This window comes from Cebus imitator, unplaced genomic scaffold, assembly GCF_001604975.1.
Source record: "Cebus imitator isolate Cc_AM_T3 unplaced genomic scaffold, Cebus_imitator-1.0 Scaffold54, whole genome shotgun sequence".
In the NCBI taxonomy this organism is placed as follows: Eukaryota; Metazoa; Chordata; class Mammalia; order Primates; family Cebidae; genus Cebus; species Cebus imitator.
The window spans coordinates 7,010,951-7,038,583 of NW_016107369.1; the positions used below are offsets into that span (position 1 = coordinate 7,010,951).

Consider the following 27,633-nt stretch of genomic DNA (forward strand, 5'->3'; position numbering starts at 1 on the left):
TACAGGCACGCGCCACCATGCCCAGCTAATTTTTTGTATTCTTAGTAGAGACGGGGTTTCACCATGTTGACCAGGATGGTCTCGATCTCTTGACCTCGTGATCCACCCGCCTCGGCCTCCCAAAGTGCTGGGATTACAGGCGTGAGCCACCGCGCCCGGCCTCAGGTAAACTTTTCTAATGTTGGTGATTTCTTAAAATTGTCCATGAGGATTCACTAATGCCATGTAAAAGACTTTATTACACATTTTGGACATTGGGGGTACAATGTGATCATTTTTGTTGCAGAAGTTATTGGTAAGAAGGAAATACATTATAGGTATATAGCACTGTTTAAATACTTTTTAAGTATACTATCCAGGGATGACTAATTGCTATAACAAACAACTCCTAAATTTCAGTGACTTCATCATGATAAAAATTGACTTCCTGTTATGTGCCAATCTAAACAGGCTGCTCCAAGAAGCAACCCTCCTGGATGGCTCTCCTCTAAGCCACAAGGCAGGGACCCAAGATCCTTCCATCTTGTGGCTCTGTGATCTCTAAGGGCAATGTTTCTCAAATGTTAATGAGCATACGTATCACCTGGAGATCTTGGTAAAATGCAGATTCTAATTTCCTATACATAGGAGAGGGTTAAAGATTTTGCATTCTTAATGAGCTCCCAGGTGATACCCAGGTGCTCCTATTCTCTGCCTCTCAAAGGCAGAAAAAAAGGAGAAACAGTAGAAGATTGGACAAGAATATATCACTTCCACTAGCATCCCATTGGCCAGCCTCAGTCACATGGCAACACCCATCTGTAAGGGATGCTGGGAAATGTAGTCCAGTTATGTGCCCAGGAGAAAAGTTTTATTAACAGCTACTCTCTGCCACAACAAGAAAACAAACAATAAACTAAAGAGATTTCAGACATCTAAATCATTACTCCTTCCTACTTGTAAGCTCAGATCAGATTTATTCAAGAGCAACAGGCACCACTTCCCCAAGTAAGCCACTGTTTCTGTTGAAACTCTAGAGCCATGGTCTAAAGCATTCACCATAAATTCTTAAAGCTATCATACAGCAACATACTATCCACAAGAATTTAGTAAGCAAGTCATAAGGGACTCTCTAAAAGTTTCCTTTGCTAGAGATTAGTAAGTTTTATTCTTAGAAGACATCTGTATCATAATTCCACAAATCTTACATTAACCCCTAACACATATAGCACATTTTATACCCTTTGAGTCCAAAAATGTATTCCTGATCCTACATCATTACTCCATCTGAAAAATTAATAATGAAAGATGAATGTACCCTACAGACCAAAGGGAGGGGGAGTGAAAAGACTCCTTCTCCGTGTAGAAAAATTGCTTATTGATTAGATTGTCTCACCCAAAGAATAATAGCTTCTCAAAAGATAATGTCAATACAGAACAATTTTACTTTCTGTGATGGTTATATTGATTCAAAAGTGGTTGTGGTAGTGGGAGTGGGCTGGTAGAAGGTGAAGAAGGCTATCTTCTTGCCTTGGGTAAAATCACACGTAGGCAAAGGAGAGAGATTTGGAGTCATTTAGCCATGAGAGAGCGACACCAAATAGCTCATAAACATCAGCTGAAAGCAAAACCACCCTAGGCCAAGAAAGGCTCCTGCCTGGGACCCAATGCTTTAGAGGGCTCTCTGCTCTAGCTGCTCCTCCTCACAAGGCAAGGGGTCCAAGGTAGCAGGAGATATGTCCCCCACTTCTAGGGCAGCACTGTCCCATAGAAATGTTACAGAGCCACAAATGCAAGCTACACATAGAACTTTAAAGTTGTCAGTAGCTATATTAGAAAGAAATAGATAAAACTAATTTAATAATAGATTTCATTTAACCCAATGCTATATCCAAAACATTATCATGTCAGTACATAATCAATATAAAAATTACTGTTATCTTATGCTTTTTGTTTTTTGTATTAAGTCTTCAAAGTTGGGTGTGTACTTTACATTTATGGAACATCTCAACCAGTGCTCTGGAGCCAACATGTGGCTGCTGTGCTGCCCAGCACAGTTCTAGACTATGCTCTGGGTCACAGGACCCTGGGATTCCCTGTCATCAGGATTCTGTGTCCACTCGCAGGGCCTGAAGGAGCCTTTCCTGAGCCTACATTCCTGATGGTAGACCTTGTCACATTCTGAGGCCCTTGGGGGACCAAAGGGCATCTGTTTGAGGGGTGTTTATGTGGAACCTTGACATGTAGGCTGGGTCACCTGAGTGTGCACCAGGTGCTTCATGAAAGGGAGGGGGCAGGGATGGAAAAAGAAGGGGAGCGGGAGGCAGGCCTGGAGATATCTCTCCCCACTCCGTGCACTGGCTCCAACTTTGAAAGCATTCGAGAATTTTTAATTCTTTTAACTGTTTAGTCATAGAGTATTTGATCTTCTGTTTATACCTTGATGCAGCCCCATAAGTATTAAGGCAGGAGAGCTGCTTTAAAAATCTGATAAAAACAGTAACAGCAACTAGTAACAAAATCTGCAGTCATTAGAGGAGAGGAGAGAATCTCACTCTTTAATTCCAAAATAAGTGAGGGGATAATATGAAACACTTTGTAAAGCCCAGGGAGACCTCTGTATGATGATGGACAACTTCCGAATGACCTGCTCTTGTATTCCCGTGGTCAGAACTGTGCCTTTGCACTTGATTGTTTTCTATAGGTCCCAAAAGGTGGAGGACATGAGGTTTCAGGTGAGTCAATGTCCTCAACAGCTTTGGGTTAAAGATATGGCCAGATATGTTTATATACTGTAGAAATTAAGCATTGCAGTTATGCATTGTTTCTGGTTCTGTTCACGCCTGTATTCCTAGCAACTAGAACAGTGCCTGTACATAAGAGGTATTCAATAAATATTTTTGCATAAATTGTCCTAAACACTTTTGGTACTTTATATAAAAAGCTATAAATCCCAGAGACCACCAGGCCCTCTAATAAAGCTCAGACTCTGGCATAGGAAATACTGCATTCCCTTTCTGTATACAGCAATATTACACATTGAGAAGAGCACAATAAGGGTTAGCTATTACTATTAGCTATTCCTAAGAATTCATACTTAAGTAGTTTGTACTGCTATACTCATACTGATGACTAAGTAATAAAAGTGTCTTAGTAAATAGTGACTGCCTGAGATCCCCTAGGGTTTCTCCACAATTACTGCTAAGCCCCTCTTCCCAGAAGCCCCACCAGAGACCTCCCCACTGCTCAGCAACTGATGGGCTAACCAGGCACAGCAAGGTTTTCTAGGCAGGTGCTCCAATAGGGCCAGAGTCATTGATCAGCATTTCCTCTGCACAGAGCCTGCTCATTATTCTAGCTCTCATCCCTAGCTAGTTAATATTAGCTATTATGTTTGATATATTCTGACCCACTTCTCCTGGTGATAATAGTTTTATTTGCCTACAATATGCAAATGGCCTTTTATTTCATGTTGGTTGTTAATTAAATGTTTGGAGTAAGTATTCTATTTTAGCACTATTTTATGCCCTAAAGCTTTGATAGTAATAAATCATGCGTGGGGTAACTAAAGGGAAAGCAAGAAGATCAAAAAGTATTATCTGGCACACAGCAAAGTTTCCATTCAGAAAACTGTTACATAGAAATAGACTACATTAGTATTCAATGTTCAGATGGAATGAGGACACAGTCCATGATGGTCTCCAAAGATCCTCATCTCTTGGTGTTATGTGTAATACACACCCCCCTGAATGTATGTGGGTGGATGCTGTAACTTGATTCTAACCAATGGAATATGACAAAGATAATGAGATAGCACTTCAGTGATTGCATTATATATAATTGTGACTTCTGTCTTGCCAGCACAACCTCTCACTTACTGAGTTTGAGGCTGTAAATTGTCCTAATGGGCAGGCCCAACAGGCAAGGAACCAAGGCTATTCTCTGGCCCACAGCTAGGAGCTGAGGCCCCTAGTCCAACAGTCCAAAGGGAACTGAATCCCACCAAAAACTGCATAAATAACCTCAAATGTGGGTCCTTCCCCAGTTGAGCTTTCAGATTGGACCTAATCCTGGGTAATAGTTTGAGTGTAGCTTCATCAGAGACTCCAAAGCAGGGAACTCAAGTTAAGCCATGCCCAGAGGTCTGCCCACAGACACTGTGAGATAACAAATGTGTGTTGTTTTAAGTGTAAGATAAAAAAAATGATCACCAGGAGAAGTGAGTCAGATTATATCAAACTTAATAGCTAATGTTAAAAGGCTAGGGGTGATAGAATAATGAGCACTTGCATAATTTGCTATACAGTAATAACTAGTAACACAGAACATGTTTTCATTTAAAATATATGAGCATGTATAGATAAATGTACAGTTATGCACACACATAAATTTGTGTATGTGTTCTAGACTAAAAAGAAAATTTTAACAGGTTAACTTTCTTAACTCAAAAAGAGACTCATACTCAGGCGAGAGAAGAAATTCTCTTTTTTTGAATAGCCTTTTGTACAATTTTGGTTTGGTAGTTCAAGTCTTATTTTTAATAAAATTTTAAAAATCTAGCTTAGATAGACAAAGATTTGAGATGCTTTTGTTCCAAATGACATAATCTGTCCAGGAAAATACTTAAATCTTTAGAACTGCAATCTTGTCTTTCTAACTAGGATAGGATTGTAAAGCCAATACAACATGAATTCACTAGCTCTGATGCACCACTTTTGAAAGGAAGGGATCCTCAAGAGGCTAGCCTTGCTGATTTCACAGGTGGGATCTCAGGTGAACATGGGTAGGGGTATGCCTTATTTAAGGACCAAAACTGAGTAAGGGAGGAAGTGCTATCGTATTGTATTTTTATTTTCAGATGATGCTTTTAATCCCCACTTGACCCCTGAATTCCCATTTAAGGACAGGCATCAGAAATGAAAGATCTACAGAGCCAAGTCTTAGACAAGGAAGGGACACCAACTCAAGGTCTATCACCTGCCCCCCTCCCACTGCCCCCCCACCCCAGCTCAAAGCAGAATGCCAGCACTGGGAACTCAGAAAGAGGAGCAGTCAGGGTCATTACTATCTTTCCCTTTAGACCACTAGACCCAATAAGTAAACAAGCACTCTCCCTTAAAGAAAAAATACCTGGTATTAAAAAATGACTTATTTATTTGAAATTTACAAGTGGGCTAATAAGAGATTGAAATTGGTTGAATTATTGAGCCTAAAATAGTGCCTAACATTTAAAACAGTACCTGGCAAAACCACACATGAAATGATTAGGTGAACAAGTGAGAGAATGAGAATTAAATTAGTTCAGCTACCAGTCCTCCAAAATTGCCATGAAAAATTAGCTAGTGAAAACATTCACAATACAGTGAGTACATCTGACAAGGAAGAAAACAGAATGGTGTTAGTCTGGAGATTGATCATTACCCTCTACCAGCTGTGTTATATCTTCTGCGATCAATAGGTCTATAAAAAAGTACATTTTGTTCCTTAGAGCATCTTCAAATTGTGAGATGGAACCACTCCTTCCAATTATTTTTTGACCTCAAACAAGAATGTCTCCTATGCTTCCTTACTTAGATTTCTTAAACCTACCTCCATCCATGGTCTATTTCTAAAGTCTAACACAAACAGACTTCAGTAGTACACTTGGCTAGCTAGTGTCACCATATAATGAGATCTCCCCCATCTAGAAAATTCCTGAATTCGGAAGATCCTGAGTACATGGAACAACATAATTCCATATTTTTTTGTTATATAAAATTACTGGTCTGTATGCAGGATTCATTTTGCTTTGTCATATAAGTTTTCTTTGTCATATAAATTTACCAGTCTGTATTCAGAATTAATTTTGCAAAAATAATTATATAAAGGAATTCACAAATATAATGGAAATAAGAGCTCTTCAATGTCTATTAACTATATATTTTTAAAAATAAGAAATAGAGTAAAGCAAAACTGCAACTAAAGTGGAGATTTTGAAGGCAGGAAGATATGGAAGTAGCAGAAAAGAAGGACTTCTATGGCCATCAGTAAAAACCAGTAAGGTGTAACAAAGTCAGTCAGTCTGCTGGTCGGTCTGCCTGCCTGTCTCTGTCTCTCTCTCTCTCTCTCTCTCTCTCTCTCTCTTTCTCAAAAATGGGACTAGAGGGAACGGTTTGAATGGATTTGCACTGGAAAAATATATTTCAGAACATTAAGACAGATATTATCAATTAACTCTAAGATATCCTAGAATCTGTTACCTATGCTGTTTTGGTAAATTCAGTAACATGGGTACTTTATAAAAAGGTATTTTCTAGAATGTGGGACAAAATTTTATCAGTGCATTATTACATTCAACATAGCAGCAATTGCCCAAAAGGGTTTTAACTTGCAAAATAAACACAAGTAAACAGAGAACAGGATCATTTGGATGATAGAGTTCTGGAGAAACAGGCACACTAAAGAATGACTCTGAGCAACAACACTGACAGCAAGAGGCAATCGTAGTGTTCAGTTGCCTGGTCTCTTCAAACACATGGCACATCACAACACATTTGTTCTTTTCAGCAATATTTTCAGAAAACGACGTGCTGGCATTTGTAAACATGTTGCCTGGGTGGAAAGATGTCCAAGCACAAAGCAAACTGTAAAAATCCATGCAGTATATTTTGCCAGAATAAACCACTAGACCATAATGAATAAAAGCAAGCCCCCAAGGAGTCCCAGGAATGCTCTTGTGAATCGTGAGCTAAATGATACATTAACTACTTGCAGCAAAGGCGGTAAGAGAACACACTGCTCGTTATGGGCCACGCCACTTAGGACACCAGCGCTGCACATCATCCTTCCTCATGATGACACAACTGCTGGACTGCTGTGTTTCCCCTTTACAGTCTGTTCCCCACAAGCAAATCCACCTGGTGGGTAGACATTCTCCAGGGATTCTTCCTTGCGTCTCTGGCTGGCATAAAGACGCGGCTTGGGCATCCCATAATCACTGCACATACACATTATGCTGACTTTCCTGTGTCTGTGCCTGACTCATGTTCTAGACGTGGTGAGCAATTCAAAGTGAGAGCCCTGGATTCTTTGCTTCTCCATTCCTAGCAGGGTGTCTGGCTCCTTGCTGGAATTCCCCACGTATTAGCTGAGCTGCCACTGAAGTAAGTGCCTCTTAGGTAGAAGAGGAGGACCTATCATGAGCTCCAACCTTGCTGGTCTTCTCACCTCTACCCTGACTGGTTGCTGATGCTATGTCTGCTTTAGAGGTTTGCATATTTACCCTGATTTTACAAATAGAAAAAAGAATGATAGCAAGCACAGTCATGCATCACCTCTGTCAAGCCTGCTGAAAAAACTAACTCCAAGTGTTTTACCATTTGTTAAAAAGCTAGAATAAACTTATGATTATAAATTTAAGTCAGTCGCCATTTATTCAAAATGTACCTCCACTAGTTAAGCGTTATCACCATTCACTTCAAGGTAGCCAACAGGAAGGAAGGAAGGGAGGGAGGAAGGAAGGAAGGGAGGGAGGGAGGGAGGATGGATTAAGTCATGACATTTCCCACTTCTGAGAAACAACACTGGTTTTGAGCCACAAACTGCATGCTGCCAATTCATAGTTGTCTAACTGAGCTTCTTGCTCTGCTATTCTGAGGTTTCACTTCCTCATTATAAAAATGGAAAATAATCCCCATATCAGTGGGTTGTGCCAAAGATTCCATGAGGTGACTCCCTGAAGATGTCTGACACAGAGAAAGACCACCAGCAATAAACTCCAGGTCCCTTTCTCTCCCTCCTCACTCATCCTGCTTCCTTGTCTCGGCCCGACCCCACGGTTGGTCAGGCAGGGCTGCCACGAACACCTAAAGAGTGGCCAGATGAAATATTCCATCTGAGCTCTACTTGATAGGGCGAGGAAAACAACCAACCTGCAAATCAAAGACTCTGCTGTCTTTTCACCGCCGTAGAGCAGTACAGTTCTGAAACTTTGCGCCAGGAAGGCAGAGATGCCTTCCCCCTCCTGGGCTCTCCTTTACTCTCATAAGAAAATCTCCTTGCATTTAAGAAAACAAAATGCTACAACAGGACATCTGTAGACTAGCCGAGTGAGGCACTGCAGACGGGTAGAGGGCAGGTTAAACAACCCCCCTGCTGGTTACCACACGTCATTTCCCACAAAACCTTCTTCGGTGGCGAGCAACCAAAAAGTGGAACCTTTTCATCTTACTTACATTTCCTTTGCAAGCCTTCCTCTTGCTGCCCCTCCCAAAAAAGATTCATACTTGAACAAAAACATTCTCTTTCCATAACCACACAGTAGGGATTTCAAAGCTTCCACAACTGCATTTTTTACTGACAAATCCCAAGTGTCTCTTGTCTGTGTTTTCCCCCACGTTTTCCAGCCTGCGGAGTGTTGCTATGAACGCATTTATTTTCAATGGCTCCAGCCAAAGCCTTATCAATCTCATACACTCTTGAAAGTCCAGTACCTGCCTCGAAATTTCTGTGGATTCCTGGTGGGTTTACATTCTCCATCACTGGTCACCTGTGACTTGTTGGTCCCACTGAATTATCAACCTCACTGGCATTTCATCTCCTGTGGTCATTCTCTTTCACCAGCCACCTCATACACTAATGTGGAAACCCTTAGGGTTTTAATTTCCCAGAAAGAAGGTGCTAATAGGTGCAGTAGTCTTATATAAAGATTTTATTTCTAAAAATTTTATATTTCCATAGGTTTTTGGGGACCAGGTGGTATTTGGTTACATGAGTACGTATTTTGGGGGTGATATGTGAGATCCTGGTACACCGATCACCCGAACAGTACACACTGAACCCGATTTGTAGTCTTTTATTCCTCACCCCCTCCCATTCTTTCTCACAAGTCCCCGAAGTCCACTGCATTATTCTTAAGCCTTTGCATCCTCACAGCTTAGCTCCCACTTATGAATGAGAACATACGATATTTGGCTTTCCATTCCTGAGTTATTTCACTTAGAATAATGGTCTCCAGTCCCAACCAGGTTGCGCAAATGCCATTACTCATTTCTTTTTGTGGCGGTGTAGCGTTCCATCACATATAGATATACCACAGTGTCTTTATCCACTCATTGACTGATGGGCATTTGAACTGGTTCCACATTTTTGCAACTGCGAATTGTGCTGCCATTAACGTGCATGTGCAAGTATATTTTTTGTGTAATGACTTCTCTTTCTCTGGGTAGATTGAATCGATACCCAGTAGTTATGTGAAGGTTTAGAAAGTGTGGCAGACAGAGGTTATGAAATAGCAAAGCTCAGTAACGAGAGATCATGACTGTCTTATAAGTGCCTGTCCCCATGCCCGCCCTACCTCAGGGACCATCTCCTGGGCTGTCCTCCTCAGCGCCCCTCCAGATGCCACATTGCCCAAGCCCATCATCCTTGTCAGAGCTCACCCTACTTCTTTCTACTCCCCAGAACTCATGAAATTCCTCGGGTTTCATTTTGCAGAGTGGTTCAGCATCATCTTTGCTGTGAAGCACCCTTCCAGACGGCCCATCAGGGACTAGAGGTGAGTCAGGGTTCATTCTTTTCACAACCCAGGAAACCCAGCAAAGGCATTTTTCTAAATACAGAGTGGAAATAAATCCAACCTTTCCCTCCAGTGAGTAAAAGAGCAGCCATTTCTTTTTTTCCTCATATGGCTTTTGTTTCTGCGGCACTAATTAGGAATTTTATGCTAGTTAATGTAAATGAACAGTGTCAAATGCATACAAGTCCAAATAATTAGCTATGTCATAGTCCAAGATTTCATTCTTGAAATTTTAAGAAAGAATTCACATCATTCAAATTTCCTAGCAGAATTCTTCTCTGCTATCAATCTTGCCCTTGAGTATACAAAAACACAGAGGACTAGATGAGAGGAAGAAGAGAAGAGGAGCACTAATTTGAAGTCAAATACCCTGCATAGACTCCCTCTTCCCGTGGGTTTCCCACAGAACTTAAGAACAAGAAGAAAACAAAGAAAATAGAAGCATCATTATACAGCATGAAAAAGAACTCAAACTTAGTTTTTCTTCATCTGTTATTCAGCACTCTAGCTGAGAGATGTGTTCAAGCCTGGCTGTAAACAAAATTCTACCTGAAAGGCATTGTTACTCAGCACTCCTGTATGTCAGCAACTTGCTAAGGTTGTAGAAAAGGCCCAGAATAACGTGCAGAAACTACATAGAAACAGAATGTTCCAATACGTAATAACCTAGCCACAGTGTCTGTTTTGAGCCCCCTAGCTCCTGGCACCTGTGTGGAAAATTCCACTCTGCCTCATCCAAGACTGGCTCTGGGGTCATTACTGAGGAATGAGGAACTGGTACCATGAGAGATCGGAAGGAGATTCGCACAGATTCTTCCACAGCCCACCGTGAAAGTTAGAATACGTCCACAATGCAAGCAAAACTCTGTACCTACCACACCTCCCCTTTAATTGGTGATAGTATGAAATCCTTGGATTCTACCAATTCTAAAAAGTAGGTGGTTGTATTAGTTTGGTAGGGCTATCATAATGAAATACAACAAACTGTGTGGCTTAAGCAACAGAAATTTATTTTCTCACAGTTCTGGAGGCTGGAAGTTCAAAGTCAAGGTGTCAGCACCGTAGGTCTCTGCAAGGGCTCTCTTTACGGCTTGTAAATGTCCTCACGTGCTCTTTCTTCTGTGGGTGTGCATCCCTGGTGTCTCTCCATGTAGCCAAGTTTCTTCTTCTTTTAAGGACAACAGCCATATTGAATTAGGGCCCACCCAAAGGCCTCATTTTCACGTTAACTTAATCACCTTTTTAAAAAGACTTATCTCTAAATACAGTCACATTTTGAGATACTGGGAGTTAGGACTTCAACACTGGAATTTTAGGGGAACATAATACAGGCCATCACAGTGGTCAAGGTAAATAACTCAGCAATGGAACCGAGTGCTTCTCCACCTATTACCACTTCCATTCATTCCTGCCACGTGCAATTAAACAAGGATCCCGTGTGAATCAGAGTAGCCCTCTCCCATGGCATCTGATGATTCTTTCACATATTTACTGGCTTCTGGTTTCATAGGTTGATTTGATCATGAGGGGAAAAAGTAGCAGCTATAGTTCTGCCTTCAAAAGACATACTGGATTTGTTCAAATCATTTTTATTCTCCCACCTGAATTCAATGCATTTTAAGACATAACATCAGTATTTCCAGTTGCCCAGGGAAGAGGTTTAGACTACATCTACATTTATTATTTGATTGAACAACATTGACTATTTATTGGGCACCCACTATTTTCCAGGCATTACTGAGCCCTTTAGTACAAAGTTAAGTAGATATTAGTGCTTACCCATAAAGTGGCTCATATCTAATTGGTAAAAGATACATGCAAAAAGAACTGTAATTCAATATGATAAAAATAATGTTGTAAGGTATCTTAAGTTGAACTTAACATCTTGAAATTACCAAGATTGGCCAACATTACAGGAATTTGCAAAGTTCCAAGATGTCAAGACGTAGTCATGTTAATAACATCTTCCTCCAAGTGTGCCTCATCACTAAGAGAATAGAGATTTCCCCCCATTTGTTTTTGGTGTCCATGCTTGAGGATGCAATAAGGATCCCCACCACTTTGGAGAATATGGAGAAACTTGTATTTGGTGCAGTGTTCTGAGTGTTTCATTAGGAGCCCTAGAAAAAAATTATAGACCATCTGTAGAGCACTGGAAAACCAGTATAAAACCCACACATGGAGATCACATGGCAGAGTTGGTACATGACTGGGAAATCTGAGGCAACTAAATTCCATGAGTCCAATCTAGGAAGCAATCACATTCAAAGATTGCCTTTAGCATCAAATAGCCGAGGAGGGTTCAAAGTCCAACCACCTGGACAGGATCACAACTGGGATGCACTGACCAACTTTGAGGTCCCTCTCATCCAGCGTTTGCCTCTTTCATTGTTTCTCTTTTCCGGATGCCTTACTCTTTGGAGCTCCTACCATCACTCTGCCCCAAGGCCATCTCACAATAGCCCACAGTCTGGCCCTCCTTCCTGAGGAAAATCCTATATTTTTGGAATTCTTGTTCTTTACTGATAGATGTTCTGAATAACACTGCCCATATGCCCTGAGATGGTTCACATAATGTCTTTATATATTCTGTGAACCATCTCAGGGCATACATACACACACACACACACACACACACACACACACACACACACTCTCTCTCTCTCTCTCTCTCTCTCTCTCTCTCCCTCTCTCTCATTTCTGGGATATATGTGCAGAATTTGCAAGTTACATAAGTAACATGCCATGGTGGTTTGCTGCACCCATCTACCCATCATCTGCATTAGGTATTTCTCCTAATGCTATCCTACCCTAACCACCCCCACCCCGCAACAGCCTCTAGTGTGTGATGTTCCCCTCCCTGTGTCCATGTGTTCTCACTGTTCAACTCCCACTAATGACTGAGAATATGCGGTGTTTGGTTTTCTGTTCCTGTGTTAGTTTGCTGGAGATGATGGTTTCCAGCTTTGTCAATGTACCTGCAAAGGATATCAACGCATCCTTTTTTATGGCTGCATAGTATTCCATGGTGTTTATGTGTGACATTTTCTTTATCCAGTCTATCACTGATGGGCATTTGGGTTGGTTCCAAGTCTTTCCTACTGTGAACAGTGCTGCAGTATACATACATGTGCATGTGTCTTTATAGTAGAATGATTTATAATCCTTTGGGTATATACCCAATAATGGGATTGCTGGTTCTAGATCCTTGAGGAATTGCCACACTGTCTTCCACAATGGTTGAACTAATTTACACTCCCATCAACAGTGTAAAAGCATTCCTATTTCTCCACATGCTCTCCAGCATCTGTTGTTTCCTGACTTTTTAATGATCGCCACTAACTAGTGCAAGATGGTATCTCATTACAGTTTTGATTTGCATTTCTCTAATGGCCAATGATGATGAGCTTTTTTTCATATATTTTTTGGCCACATAAATGTCTTCTTTTGAGAAGTGTCTGTTCATAGCCTTTGCCCACTTTCTGATGGGGTTGTTTTTTCTTGCAAATTTTTTTAAGTTCTTTGTAGATTCTGGATATTAGCCCTTTGTCAGATGGACAGATTGCAAAAATTTTCTCCCATTCAGTGGGTTGCCTTTTCACTCTGATGATAGTTTCTTTTGCTGTTCAGAAGCTCTTTAATTAAATCCCATTTGTCAATGTTGGCTTTTGTTGCCAACATTGGTGTTTTAGTCATAAAGTCTTTGCCCATGCCTATGTCTTGAATGGTATTGTCTAGGTTTTTTTTCTAGGATTTTTATGGTTTTAGGTGTTACATATAAGTCTTTAATCCATCTTGAGTTAATTTTTGTATAAGGAGTAAGGAAGGGGTCCAGTTTCAGTTTTCTGCATATAGCTAGCCAGTTTTCCCAACACCATTTACTAAATAGGGAATCCTTTCCCCATTGCTTTTGTCAGGTTTGTCAAAGATCACATGGTTGTAGACATGTGGTGTTATTTCTTAGGACTCTGTTCTGTTTTGATGGTCTATATATCTGTTTTGGTACCAGTGCCATGTTGTTTTGGTTGCTGTAGCCTTGTAGCATAGTTTGAAGTCAGGTAGCATGATGCCTCCAGCTTGGTTCTTTTTGCTTAAGATTGTCTTGGCTATACGGACTCTTTTTTGGTTCCATATGAAATTTAAAGTAGTTTTTTCTAATTCTGTGAAGAAAGTCAATGGTAGCTTGATGGGGACAGCATTGAATCTATAAATTACTTTGGGCAGTATGGCCATTTTCACCATACTGATTCTTCCTAACCATGAGCATGGAATGCTTTTCCGTTTGTTTATGTCCCCTCTTATTTCCTTGAGCAGTGGTTTGTGGTTTTCCTTGAAGAGGTCCTTCACAACTCTTGTAAGTTGTATTCCTAGGTATTTGATTCTCCTTGCAGCATTTGTGAACAGGAGCTCACTGATGGTTTGGCTCTCTGTTTGTCTATTATTGGTGTATAGGAATGCTTATGATTTTTGCACATTGATTTTGTATCCTGAGATTTTGTTCAAGTTGCTTATGAGCTTAAGGAGATTTTGGGCTGAGATGGGGAGGTTTTCTAAATATATAATCATGTCAGCTGCAAACAGACAATTTGACTTCCCCTCTTCCTATTTGAATACACTTTACTACTTTCTCTTGTCTGACTGCCCTGGGCAGAACTTCCAATACTATGTTGAAAAGGAGTGGTGAGAGAGGGCATCTTTGTCTTGTGCCAATTTTCAAAGAGAATGCTTCCAGTTTTTGCTCATTCAGTGTGATACTGGTGGTGGGTGTGTTATAAATAGCTCTTATTATTTTGCGATACGTTCCATCAATACTTAGTTTATTGAGAGTACTCAGCATAAAGGGGTGTTGAATTTTATCGAAGGCCTTTTCTGCATCTATTTAGATAATCATGTGGTTTTTGTCATTGGTTCTGTTTATGTGATGGATTACATTTATTGATTTGCATATGTTGAAATAGTCTTGCATCCCAGGGATAAAGCCGACTTGATCATGATGGATAAGCTTTTTGATGTGCTACTGGATTTGGACAGGTTGAGAGAAACTTCTCTAGTAACAAACTATAGAAATGATCCCTGAAAGTACAGTCTTGCATAATGTCTTAGAGCCTCAGTCTCTTCATATGCAAAATATAACTCCTTCTACTCCACAGAGCTGCTATAAGGGCAAAGAAGAAAGCAGATAGGAATGTGCTTTGCGGTTTGTCCAATAGTTTAACAACAACAATAACAGCTAACATTTATTGAAAGCCAATCATAGACAAGGCACTATTCTAAGCACTATATTAGGTATTAGCTCATACATCTTCTGAAGAACCATGAAGTAAGTGCCATTGTAATACTGCTTGTTCAGATGAAGGAAGAATCACAGGTAAGTTAAATAACTCACCTAAGGCCACACAGAGAGAAAGGGGTGAAGCCGACATTTGAATGCAGGCCAACTGGCTCTAGAGCCCTTGCTATTCCCTGCAGTGTTATACTGGATATTCTAAATAGGCTGCTCTGTGTCCCAAATCTTAGGTTCCCTTACTAGTTGTCATACATTCATACTTTTATGTAGTCTGGTAAACGACTTCATCCAGTAGTTCACTGGCTCTATTAGTACCCTCTTACATAAAAGGAGTGCATGTTTATGGAAATTATCTTAAAACATTACTTGATTCAACCAAGTAATTCTAGTGATGGTATAACAGGTACCACGAGATGACGAACATAATTTTGGGCAGATGGTGGAGGAGGGGGTTGCTGGGTCTTGAAATAGCCTATAATTACCTAAGTGTAAACCCCCCAAAAGAGAAAGTCTTCAAAAACACTGGCTGTGATGGACTGAACTGTATCCCCTCAAAAATTATATGTGGAAGTCCTAACCCCAGTGTCTCATATATGACCATCTTTGGAGACAGGATCTTTTCAGAGCTAATTAAGTTAAAATGTTGTCATTAGGGTGGGCCCTAATCCAATATGACCGATGTCCTCACAAGAAGAGGATATTTAGACAAAAAAAAAACCCAAAAACAGAGAGAGGGGAAGAGATGGGGAAGAAGGCAACCATCTACAAGCCAAGAAGGAAAACCTGGAACAGACCCTGCCCTCAAAGCTCTGAGGAGGAACCAGCCCTACCAATGCCTTTCCATCTCAGATTTCCAGCCTACAAAACTATGAGAAGATATATTTCCGCTGTTAAAGCTGCCCAGTCTGTGCTATTTTTTTATGGCAACTCTAGCAAACTGATACACTGGTCAGGAGAAGATGGTATCCTTGAGGCACCCCGTCTCAGAGAAACCAAAAGAATGGACAAAGGAATGGCGGCTACGCATCTTTACATTCACTCACATCGTTCCCCTGACTCTTCCTAACAAGCCAGTGGTTAAATATTAATATCATCCTCACCCACACATGATCACCTAGTGCATTTTCCCAAAATACCTCTTTCGGCATGTGGCTACCCTGTCCAAAAACCTCCAGCAGCTGCCCTACTGCCTCCAGGAGAACATTCAAATTTCACCCAAGTTGTCCTAAAAATATCCCATAATTTATAAGCCAGAGAACAAACATCTTATCACAGCAGTACACACCCACAGAATTGTGGTGAAGGAAACCTGGGAAATCACCTCTCAGAACAAGGAGGAAAATTCTTCGGTGACACAGAGCACCCCTGCTGCTATTGGTAGTCAAGGGACATGCAACAGGTTTTCTATACAAGAGACTTTCCATAGTTTCAGGTGAGTAACAGACATGTACACATGGAACTCAAAGGTTCTGAACTTCTGGGGCTAGAAAACCTGAACTACATCCCCATTTCCATTGGCCAGACATCTAACCCTCTCCACTGAATCATTTGCTTCTTGTTCCTAGGAGTCCACTTCGAGGTGAGCCCTGAATGCCTTGGTACAGGACTTAAATTTCCTGCAGATGCACAATGCAAATGGTATTTTTCTCTAAGGAACCCAGAGAGTTCTTCACAGATATTACCTATTCAACACTTCCTATATTAGAACTGAAGGGTATTCTCAACCTGGGTTTGGGAGATTGAATCACTTCCACAAGAGAAGGCGAAGAACATCTCCTTTCCAGGTGGTCCTAATGACTCACCTGAAAATGACAACAGATTAAGGGCCAGCCTTCCCATCCAGACTTCCCGGTCCCATGCCTGCCAGTCTCTGATCGTCTCAGTCTTGGTCAGCATGAAAATTCCAGTCAGTTTTCCTGCAGGCCCAGACTTAAGCTGGGAGAAGCCAACCAGAAGGCAGGCTCTTGAACTGCAGCTTGTGGACATGGCCGATACCACCAGCTTTTTGTTCAAATTTCTTACTTGACTGTTTCCTGCTGAAATAGCAGATCTCATCTTACTTGCTAGAGAACTATCAGTCTGCCAAATCTCTGCCATCAATCTGACCCTTAGCAGCCACATCTTGTCACTGGACACTCATCAACCTGGTCAGTAAACATTCCCCCGAAACACCTGCTACCACCAAATTAGACCTCAAGGGTGAACACATGAACATGTATCACAACTCTGTTTCATAAACACCCCTTGGCCACCACTATTTTGCCCATCCTCCTTGCTGACCAGCCCCTTCAGATACTGGTTTGCAAGCACACCCATCCACCTGCACATTGGAATTACTCAGGGAGACTAACATTCCAGATGTCCAGGCTGCAACCAAGGTCAATTAGAATTTCCAAGAGTGGAACCCAAGTGGCAGTATTTTTTAAAAGTCTGCAGGTGACTCTAATGTGCAGACAAGCCTGAGAACAACTGTGCCAGGCCCTTTCCCAGGTGAACCTCATTTTCTCACTGGCACAGAGATGAGGTCCCAGCCTAGTACAGGTATGCACCTAAGTAGGTAATGACAATACCAGAAAAGAATACTGAAGCTGGAGAATGAAGATGAAGCAGTCCCCAGCCACCACAGGAGATGCGATGATTCAAACAGCCGACATCAGAAGGGGAAGTTGCCAACTGTTGGGCATTTGCCACTGTGTTAAAAGTGGGTGTGAGCTTCATGTTATATTTTTTAAAATGGCTTAGAGTGAATCATAATTGGTAATCAGAAAATCCATCATAAACATAAGGAATCCAAATCACTATAATAATTAAGGTAGGAAAATAAAAGTAAACCTCCATCGCAGCCCAGATCATTAATGTGGGTTTCATGACATCTTGGGAACAGGTCACTTCTCCTGAAATGACACAATTCCATTGAGTGACCATGGTATTACTAATTTCAATGTGGGTGGTTAGCGCTGTAAGTCATATATCCTCAGAAGGAGGTTGAATGAGCTTGCCTCTAAGGTCATCTTGAGTTCTGGCACGTCTTGATTCCAGGTAACAAGCCCTCAGGGTTCTCAGGAATGGTGGAGGAAACGTTAGTTTGGGCCACTGATCTGCTCAGCAGAGCTCAGCCAAGCCAGGGAACAGGATCCCCCTGCTGTTCGGCCAATGTCACAGGCTGGATTTGGGATGGCTGCAAGACCTGAGCCAACTAGAGACAAGAATCCTGGCTCCAGAAAGCCCAGCTGTGACTCAAAGTGACAGGCAGAAGGACTGTGTGGGAGACAGGGGCCTCTGCATTCTGGAAGGAATATGTTTTTCTGCCTTATTTAGCAACTTTCCAGAAAGCCAGCGATGATGCCTGCAGGGTGAACCACCTAATGGTGAAATTGTTTACTTCACTGTGGATTACCTTCATACAAAGGACCAAATTCTCTTAGGGATTCATTACCGCCCACTGCTAAATGGTGCCTGCAGGGCAACACCGAGGATTGTTTTTCTTAGCATGCTGCTTGGGAAATGGTGGTGCTGTTGTAACTCATCAAGGTCCCCTTGAGGGAACCAGCCTCATTAGGGAATACTGATGGGGAAAAGATGTGGGGTTTTCCCACTTGGGGGGAAAACAGCAATCAGAGCAAACAACTGAACTGTTGGGGACCGGCATTTGCAAAAAAAAAAAGTAAGGAAGGCAAAAGGAACACCGAGTATCATTTATTTAGAAAGAGACGATTTGGAAACTTGCTTTCATGTCAGTTGACTGGAGCCTGATGCTGTGGCCAAAGTTAGATGTCAGGTCCCTGCAGCCTGGTTAGCACCATGCAGGGAGATCACATTGTCAACATAAACTACTGCCCTTTCCCTGATTAAGCGGTCCCCAACCATCTCACTGATAAGAAGAACAAGGGATCTCATTGATAAGTTAACTGTGCCACTCACACTGGGCCAGCATGCATCCAAGTATGGTCCCCAGTGAAAAGGAGGCAAACAGCCTTCATCTCCCACCACTCTTCACACTCTGCTTTGTGCAGCTGGCCCAGTCTACCTTCTTCCCAATGTTCTGCTTCAAACACCAGATAATGCATGGCTATCAGACTGAGCAGCCCTGTAATCCAGCCTGTCAAATACCAGGTTTCCAAAGGGCTCCAAAAAAGACCCTCAAAGGCTGGTTCAGGGAGACCATCTGGGCTTCAATGAGGTATGGCGTTTTCCAGCAGAGAGCAACTGGCATTTGGAGTGGGATAATTTCCCACTCCTGTCCCACTCATAATGAGACAGCCAAATATAAAGGGGTCACTGGAGAACCTCCAAGTGGCCTGCACACTGGGGGCAGGGTCTTGGAAAGTTCATGCCATTTGCAGTGGGGAGGAGCCTGGCCCCTCCTCTTCCTGGGTGCTACCAAGGATTCAATCTGCAAGGCAGAATACACACTAGCAGGAATCTGGCTTTGTGGGGGAGTCCCTGTTTCCCCCCTTTTTTCCCTTTTCACCCAATAAATTCAATTCTTCTCATTCTTCAAAGTGTCTGTGAGCCCAAGATTCCATGGCCATATGACAAGGACCTCGATGTTAGCTAAATTAAGGAGAAAGTCCTAGAACAATTACAGGACATTTTATAGCTCCAGCCCCCACCCCCGAAGTGCCAGAGGAGCTTCTCCATCATTAACAAAATCTAAATATGCCCCATCCCTTTTCTGAAAGGCCTGGGATGAAGGTTACAATAATGTCCCTGGTAAAGAACACCTAAAAAAGCATAACTGACCTGACATGTCTCACTTGTAAATGCTTTCTATGAAAACTTTCTTCAAATAAGTGTTGTCCATTTACAAAACAACTGTATGTTAGCCACTGCCCCCACAGGAAGCCAGAAACCCTATTAAAGAGCTGAACCAAGTGGTCTTATTCAGTTGCTGTCCCAGAGCCCTGTACATCTTCAAAATCTGGCAGCTGCTTTAATTGCTGCAGTGATTTGGAACATACTACCCTCTGGAGCCAGCTGAGGACATCCCTGGACCATTCACTAGACAGTTCCACTTTCTATTGCATTGAAGTTTATCTCCCTATAATTTCTACCTGCTGGGCTTGAGTCTGACCCTTAAAGACTGCACGCACGCACACACAAAATCAGTCTGCTACCTCTTCCATGCAGCTGCCCTTGAAATATTTGAAGAACACTACCTTATCCCACCCCATTTTAGCAAGCAGCCTGATCCAACTCTTCTTCTACAGTTTTATCATTTTTAGACCACTTAACTGTGTGTCAGTCACTTTACCTGTGTTATCTCTTATTTTCACAAAACCCCATCAGATAAGCATATTATCCCCATTTGATAGAAGAAACTAAGTAGTCAACCCAAATCTCCTCAGGAAGTAAAAGACATGGCCCATATTTACCCATTTTCAAATTCATGCTTCTTCCATTAAAAACCTGTATTTCCCACACCTGACCCCCAGAATCAGGACAGGTTTATTTTTAAAATAGAAATACTGTACAAAGGTCCTAAAACAGATTAATCAGAACCACATGGTTCTGACAGAACTGATCTAGAGATTGGTACTTAAAAACTGCTGCCTCATGGGATATGTAACCTCCTCAATCTCCTGTTTCTCTTTTTTAGGAAAATAAAAATCAAGACACTTCCTACAACGTGTACGCCAAGTGTGGCCTGACCAGCACACTCCGGAACAGACCCACTCTCCTCCTTACACGTGGAACCTGAGATGCCATCTTGTCAACTGTAAGAGTGAGGAATATGGCACCCAAGCACACGGCGAGGGTTCAGCATGGGCATTCCCCTCAGACTCCATGCCTCTAGCTTATTTCCCTCATGCTAGTCTTCGCGCAAAGCGCATCTCTCGAAGGCAATTAAAATTACACAGTGCCCTGATTTCAGTCCTCCCGTAACCAGGCTGAATATTTGCCACTTAAAAAAATTAAGTTTTAATTAAGTTTTTTCATCAAAACACAAGTCCTGCTGATCATGTCAGGAAGGTCTGAGAAAGTAATTACATGCGCAATCTGTTTTTGACATACTTCATTCTCCTTTGGGACATTTCTTCTGTCTCCTTTACTTCATTAAAAATCCCCTATTGCCATAAGAAAGCTTGTGATTTCTTCTCTATTTACCATAATAGAGACAAAGACCCAGGTTCCCTCCTTCAGCACACAGCAACAACACCTTATGCATCAAATGGACTTTGTTAGGTGTTTGGGTTACACATGTGGGTCTTTGTTCTATGTGTCCCTTTGTTCTGATCACCTACCAGTGTGGTTATATGAAAGCACTTTGGTGGAGCCCACCACTCACTCTCCTTAGCTACTGTCTCAGGCTAATATGTATCTCACCATTCCATGAAGAAAATATGCTCTACTCTGATTTCCTGAAGGTAGACCTGATAAAGATGATACACAATTATCAACAGATCAAACACTGTTTCTGTTTGGCATCTGGCAAACCAACACCCATATTTTCCATGTGATATGGTTTGGATTTGCGTCCCTATCCAAATCTCATGTCAAATTGTAATCCCCAGTGTTGTAAGAGAGGCCCGGTAGGAGGTGACTGTATCAATGTGGAGGAGGGCCCTGGTGGGAGGTGACTGGGTGGAAGGGGTGGACTTCCCCCTTGCTGTTCTTGCGATAGTGAGTTCTCACGAAATCTGGTTGAGAGTGTGTAGCACCTCGCTACTCTTTCTCTTCCTTCCGCTTGGGCCATGTAAATTGTGCCTGCTTCCCCTTCACCTTCTGCCATGACTGTAAGTTTCCCGAGGTCTTCCCAGGCATGCTTTCTGTAGAGCCTGGAGAACATCTTTTCTTTACAAATTACCCAGTCTCAGGTAGTTCTTTAGAGCAGTGTGAGAACGGACTAATACATCATGCCTGGCTCTAACTTCGTCTATAATTTCCTAGGACTGCCGTAAGAAGTAGGCACAAACTAGGTGGCTTAAAGCAATAGAAAATTATTCTCTCACAGTTTTAGAGGCCAGAAGTCTGGAATCCAGGGTTGACAGGGTCACGCTCCCTCTGAAGGCCCTAGGGAAGAATCTTTTCTTACCTCTTCCAGCTTCTGGTGGCTCCTGGCATTCCTGGGTTTTAGATGCGTAACCCCAAAGTCAGCTTCTGCACGTTTCCATGGGCTTCTTCGCTTTGTCTCTGTGCCTTCTCATTTTCTTAACAACACCAATCGTTGGATTCAGGGCCCACCCTAAATCCGGGATGATTTCATCCCAAGAACCTTAACTAATTACATCTTCAAAGTTCCTATTTCCTCACACGGTAACATTCTCAGGTTCCAGATAGACACAAATTTGGGAGGAATGCTATTGGATTCACCAGTCTCCTCTGATGCAGTCCTTTTGGGATAGCAGTAGTAAGGTGGGAAAAATCTGAAGCCACAGGCAGAATCAGAAAGACCAAGATTCTTATCTTAATCCAATAAAGGATAAAGGAGAGATACCTCCTAATGGAACCACCCAGGCGTGATTTTTTTGACTCATATTTTTGACTGGCACAAGGTACAAGGCCCAACTAAAGAGATTTGAACATGCCTACAATTTAAATTTGGAGATATATGACCCAAAACCCATAGACTAGACCCCACAAAGTTGGCATGAATTATTTCATCAGCAAGAAATATTCCTAACCCATGCCAGTCAGTGTTTATCTCTACTTTTTATCTTTATTTAATAAATCTGATCTCGTATTCATCCCTGAGAATTTGTTTCCAGATTCAAAATAATGGATTTCAGGAAGTTTGGGCTCTGTTATAATTTGGTCCCAAACATTCTTTAACCTCTATTTCTTACTGTTCATAATTACTTCACACATCCTCCAGGCCATTCAACAGCAACCACTCCAGTTCTATTGCATATAATTTCTACCTTCCTATTTCAGCCTGTTCCTTCTAGCTGGAATGATCACTGACTTCTTTTTAAATCACCCACCATGTGGTGATTTAAAAACATGTTCTCAAATTCTTCAACACTCCTCCCATTGAAAGGTGAGCTCTAATTCCTCTTCCTCTGAATATGGCTGGGCCTAATGACTCGTGTCTAATAATGCCATGGAAGTGATGCTGGATGACTTCTGAGGCTAGGTCGTGAAAGGTGATAGTCTCTGCCTGGCTCTCACTTTATTCTTGTGACACTCACCTTGAAACCCAGCAGACCAAGCTCTGAAGAAGCTAAGAAGCCACATGGGAAGGACACAAGTAGGTGCTCCAGCCACCATCCTTGCTCAAGTTTGGCCAACAGCCAGCATCGACTGCCACACATTTGAGTGAGCGAGCTGTCCTATGTTTCCAGCCCCAGCCTTGAGTTTCCCCAGCAGACACAAGTGGTGCAGACATAAGCTATCCACCAAGCCTTACCAAAATTCAGACTAATGAACACATTAAATGTTGCTTTAAGCCATAACTTGGGATTTTATTTCACAATGTTAGAGGACTGGAATGCTCTACTTCTGCCTATCTTGACCTTTTAAAAATCCATCCATTTTTAGGCTATGTAACAATAGCCTACTGTATGACACCATACTACACTTTGAGTTCAACCTGTCCAAAGTAAAAGTCAACTTTCCTCCCAAATCTTCTTTTAGCTCAGCCTTCTATCTCAGTGAATGGTGTGACCATTCATCCTACTCAGCAAGATAGAAATCTAAGGGCCATGCTAATAACCCTGCTCCCACACCATATTCAAACAATACCAAGTTCTATTGATTCTGCCTCTTCCACATCTCTACAAATCATCTGTGTATCTCTTCTTCATGAGGTCCACCTGAATTACTATCACCTTTCACCTGGGAGCAATAGCACCCTGAGCAATCTCACTACCACTCCTCTCCAATGACACTAAAGCAATCTTTGCAAACCAAAAATGCATTCCCTTCATGTCTGCTGTGTAAAACCCATCAATAATTTAACACCATTCTTTGAATAAAACTCCCATTTTTTAAAAGACAGGGTCTTGCTCTATTGCCCACGCTGGAGTGCAGTGGCACAATCCTAGCTTACTTACTGCAGCCTCAAACTCCTGGGCACAAGTGATCCCCCAACCTCAGCCTCCTGAGTACCTGAGACTACAGGTGTGCACCACCATGCTCAGATAATATTTTTCTATTTTTTGTAGAGATGGGTTCTCATTATGTTGTCCAGGCTGGTCTTGACCTCCTGGCCTTGAGTGATCTTCCCATCTCTCAAATTTTTAAAGTGATTATAAGGTCCTGCATAGCCTGGTAGTGGTCTCCACCTCGCACTCTGGATTCATCCCACCTGTGCTCTTCCTTGTTCTCTGGGTGCCAGTGCCCCTACCCTTGTTCTTTCTTTCCATTGCCCTGTGCTCTCTCTCACCACACAGCATTGACATGAGCTGCTGTCTCTACCTGCAATACAATTCTGTATCCCATGTGCTGTGATTTGAATGTGTTGCCCGAAGTTCATGCGCTGCAAACCTAATCCCCATGCAACAGTGTTGAGAGTGGGACCTTTAACAGGTAATTAGCCCATGAGGGCTCATGAATAGATTGATATCATTATTGCAAGGGTGGTTTGTTATAAAAGTAAAAGTGAGTTCCACCCTCTTTTGTTCTCTCTTGTGGATGTGTTCTCTTTGTCTTCTGCCTTCTGCCACAGGATCATGTAGCAAGTAGGTTCCTGTCAGACACCAGCCCCTGGATCTTAGACTTTACAGCCTCCAGAACTGTAAGAAATAAATTTATTTTCTTTATACATTACCCGGTCTTGGGTATTCTGGTATAAACAGCATAAAATAAACTAAGACAGGAAATTGGTATCAAGAAGAGGGTTTATTGCTATAACAAATACCTGAAAAGGTGGAAGAAGCTTTGGAATTTAGTAATAGGTAGAGGTGGAAGAATTTGGAGGAGCAGGATTTTAAGAAGCATAGATTGTCATGAATGGGCCATTAAGGGTGATTCTGGTGAGAACTCAGAAGAAGAAAAGAACTGCAGGGAAACTGGGATTTCCTAGAGGTTACTTAAGAGGTCATGATCAGAATGTTGGTAGAAACATGGACAGTACCAGCCATCCTGATGAAGTCTCAGAGGGAACTGAGGAACAGTGTGTAGGACTTGGAGTAAAGGCCATCCTTGTTATACAGTTACAAACTCGGGAGAATTGTGTCTATGTCCTAGGACTTTAAGGAATGCAGAACTTAAGAGTGATGAACTAGGCTAAGTAGAAAATGCTGTAAGTTACAAAGTGTTGAAGGTGCTGCATGGCTTCTTTTAGCCACTTACAGTCAAATGAGAGAAGGACATGATTTAGAGACAAATTTATAATTAGAAGGGAAGAAGAAAGTAAACGTTTTGAAAATTTTCAGCCTGGCCATGCAAAGAATGAAAAAAGCATGTTTGGGAGACAATATTAAGGGTGTGGAGACTATTCCCCAGATTTATGACTTTATGTAGTTTTTTCTGTTGGGTTTGGAACTTACTTAGGACTACTCTTTTTTTCTCCATTTTGAAATAAGAATGGCCATCCTATGCCTGTCTCACTATTGTATTGAAAGTAGATAAACTGTTTAATTTCACAGGCTCAAAGCTGGAGGGGAATTTGCCTCAGGGGGAATCATGCCTTGAATCTCACACACATCTGATTTAGATGAGACTACGGACTTTGGACTTTTGAGCTGATGTTGGAATGAGTAAAGATTTTTAGAGCAATTGGTATTAAGTAAATATATTTTACATGTGAGAAGAAAGTGAATTTTGAGTACCAGCAGCAGAATGCTATCATTTGAATGTGTCCTCTCAAGTTCATGAGTTGGAAAATAAATCCCCAATGCAAGAGTGTTGAGAGGTAGAACTTAGAGGAGGTTAGGTCATGAGGGCTCTGCCCTCATGAATGGATTGACGTCATTATTGTGAGAGTAGGTGTGTATCACAAGACTGGGCTTATTGTAAAAGTGTTTTTGGCTGTTTCTCGATCTCTCTGGCACATGTGCTCTCTTGCTTTTCTGCCTTCCACCATGAGATGATAGAGCAAGAAGGTTCTTGCCAATTGACAGCCCCTTGACTTTGGACTTCCTAGCCTCTGGAACTGTAAAAAATAAATTTCTGAGTTTTTAAAGTAAATTACTGAGTCTCAGGTATTCTACTATAAAAACAGAGAATAGACTATTATAAAAACAGAGAACATCCCTTGCCAAATTAATTGCTCTTCATCCTTTAATCTTCCCTTAAATATCACTTCTACAGGGGAGCCCTTTGCTCCTAGACAGATGAGATTCCTCTATAATACATCTCATATCATTCAATACACATGTAATTTTACACTTACTTGAGTAATCAAAAGATTCATGGCCGAGCGTGGTTGCTCACACCTGTAATCCTAGCATTTTGGGAGGCCAAGCCAGGTGGATCACTTGAGGTCAGAAGTTTGAGACCAGCCTGGCCAACATGGTGAAACCCCATCACTACTAAAAATACGAAAAAAGTAGCCCAGTGTGGTGGTGGGTGCCTGTAATTCCAGCTACAGCTAGTGCTCGACTTACGACCATGATCGGGACCGCGGACTGGTGGTAACACGATTTGGTCATAAGTTGAGTAGGCTATATGTACAGTTGAAATGGTGCACGTGGAGATGGTAGTGCTGCTGGAAGCTGGTCCGCACTGTCATATGCCCAGCTGGGCAACGTTTGCGCTGCCAGACGCGGAGCAGTCGTGGCTAGCGATTGTGGTCATAAAGTCGAATGGTCATAAGTTGCATAGGTGGTAAGTCGATCAATACCTGTACTTGGGAGGCTGAGACACAAGAATCACTTGAACCTAGGAGGTGAAGGTTGCAGTGAGCTAAGATTACACTACTACACTCTAACCTGGACAACAGAGTACGTCTCCATTGAAGCCACCTTTACAAAATTATAACTGAGAAAATCATGATGGTAAAGGAATCAAACCTAACCAACTCCATCTTGTTTCTGCCCTTTAAGCAGTCCTTGTTCATTCCTGAGCACAGGCTGAACTAACTTTGGGAAGGAATTCAGTTCATGGTTTGACTCTGAAGCAAAATTGGTAACAACCCTTTCCGAAAAGACCCCCTTCTTGCCTGGTGACCAGTCTGCCTTTGCAGGACTAACAAATTAGCTGCAAGATTAGAAATCACAGTTCAGCGGTCATGCAGCCTCTGGCTCCAAGTGCCTGAACCTCCCCAAATTGCACCTGGGGATAACACCACTATTGTAAAATCTAAGATCAGTGCTTGAGATATTTTGCAGACCCTGTGCTCCATGGATCAGCTGACACCACCCAGATCAGTAATCTGGCTCAATCAGTTCTACCATCCCACCCAGGAAGAGAAGACAGCAAGAAAACCTCACTTCAATCCCGGTATGATTCCATCTTCAACCTGACCAATCATCACTCCTCGCTTCCCAAGCCCCTTTCTGCCAAACTATCTTTAAAAACTCTGACCCATGAATGGTGGGGGAGACTGATTTCAGTAATAATAAAACTCTCGTCTCCTGCACAGCTGGTTCTGTGTGAATTACTCTTTCTCCATTGCAATTCCCCTGTCTTGATAAATTGGCTTTTTCTAGGCAGTGGGCAACGTGAACCCACTGGGCCATAACACTGCTTCAAAAAAAAAAAAAAAAAAAATCATAAATGTCTCCTCTACCAGACTCAAATGCAGAAGGGCAGGAATGGTGTCTCTTTTGTTCTCTACTCTGTTCCCAGATAGCATATGCACAATAAATATTAGCTGAGTGGATGAACCATTTCTTCTCTGTCTTTAAATGTAATACCTTGCTCTAAATAGATTTTCAATACACACGAATAAATGGAGAATGGCATTTTAAATCATTGAAAAGGG

At 41.9% G+C, this 27,633-nt stretch overlaps 1 protein-coding gene and 1 pseudogene across 10 annotated transcripts in view; both read right to left on the reverse strand.

Annotated features, from left to right (window-relative positions):
* Positions 1–27,633, reverse strand: part of RGS6 (regulator of G protein signaling 6) — a 640,379-nt gene that overhangs the window by 390,624 nt on the left and 222,122 nt on the right. The gene's annotated exons all lie outside the window — the stretch shown is intronic.
* LOC119471288 lies at positions 14,502–14,624 on the reverse strand (annotated as a pseudogene).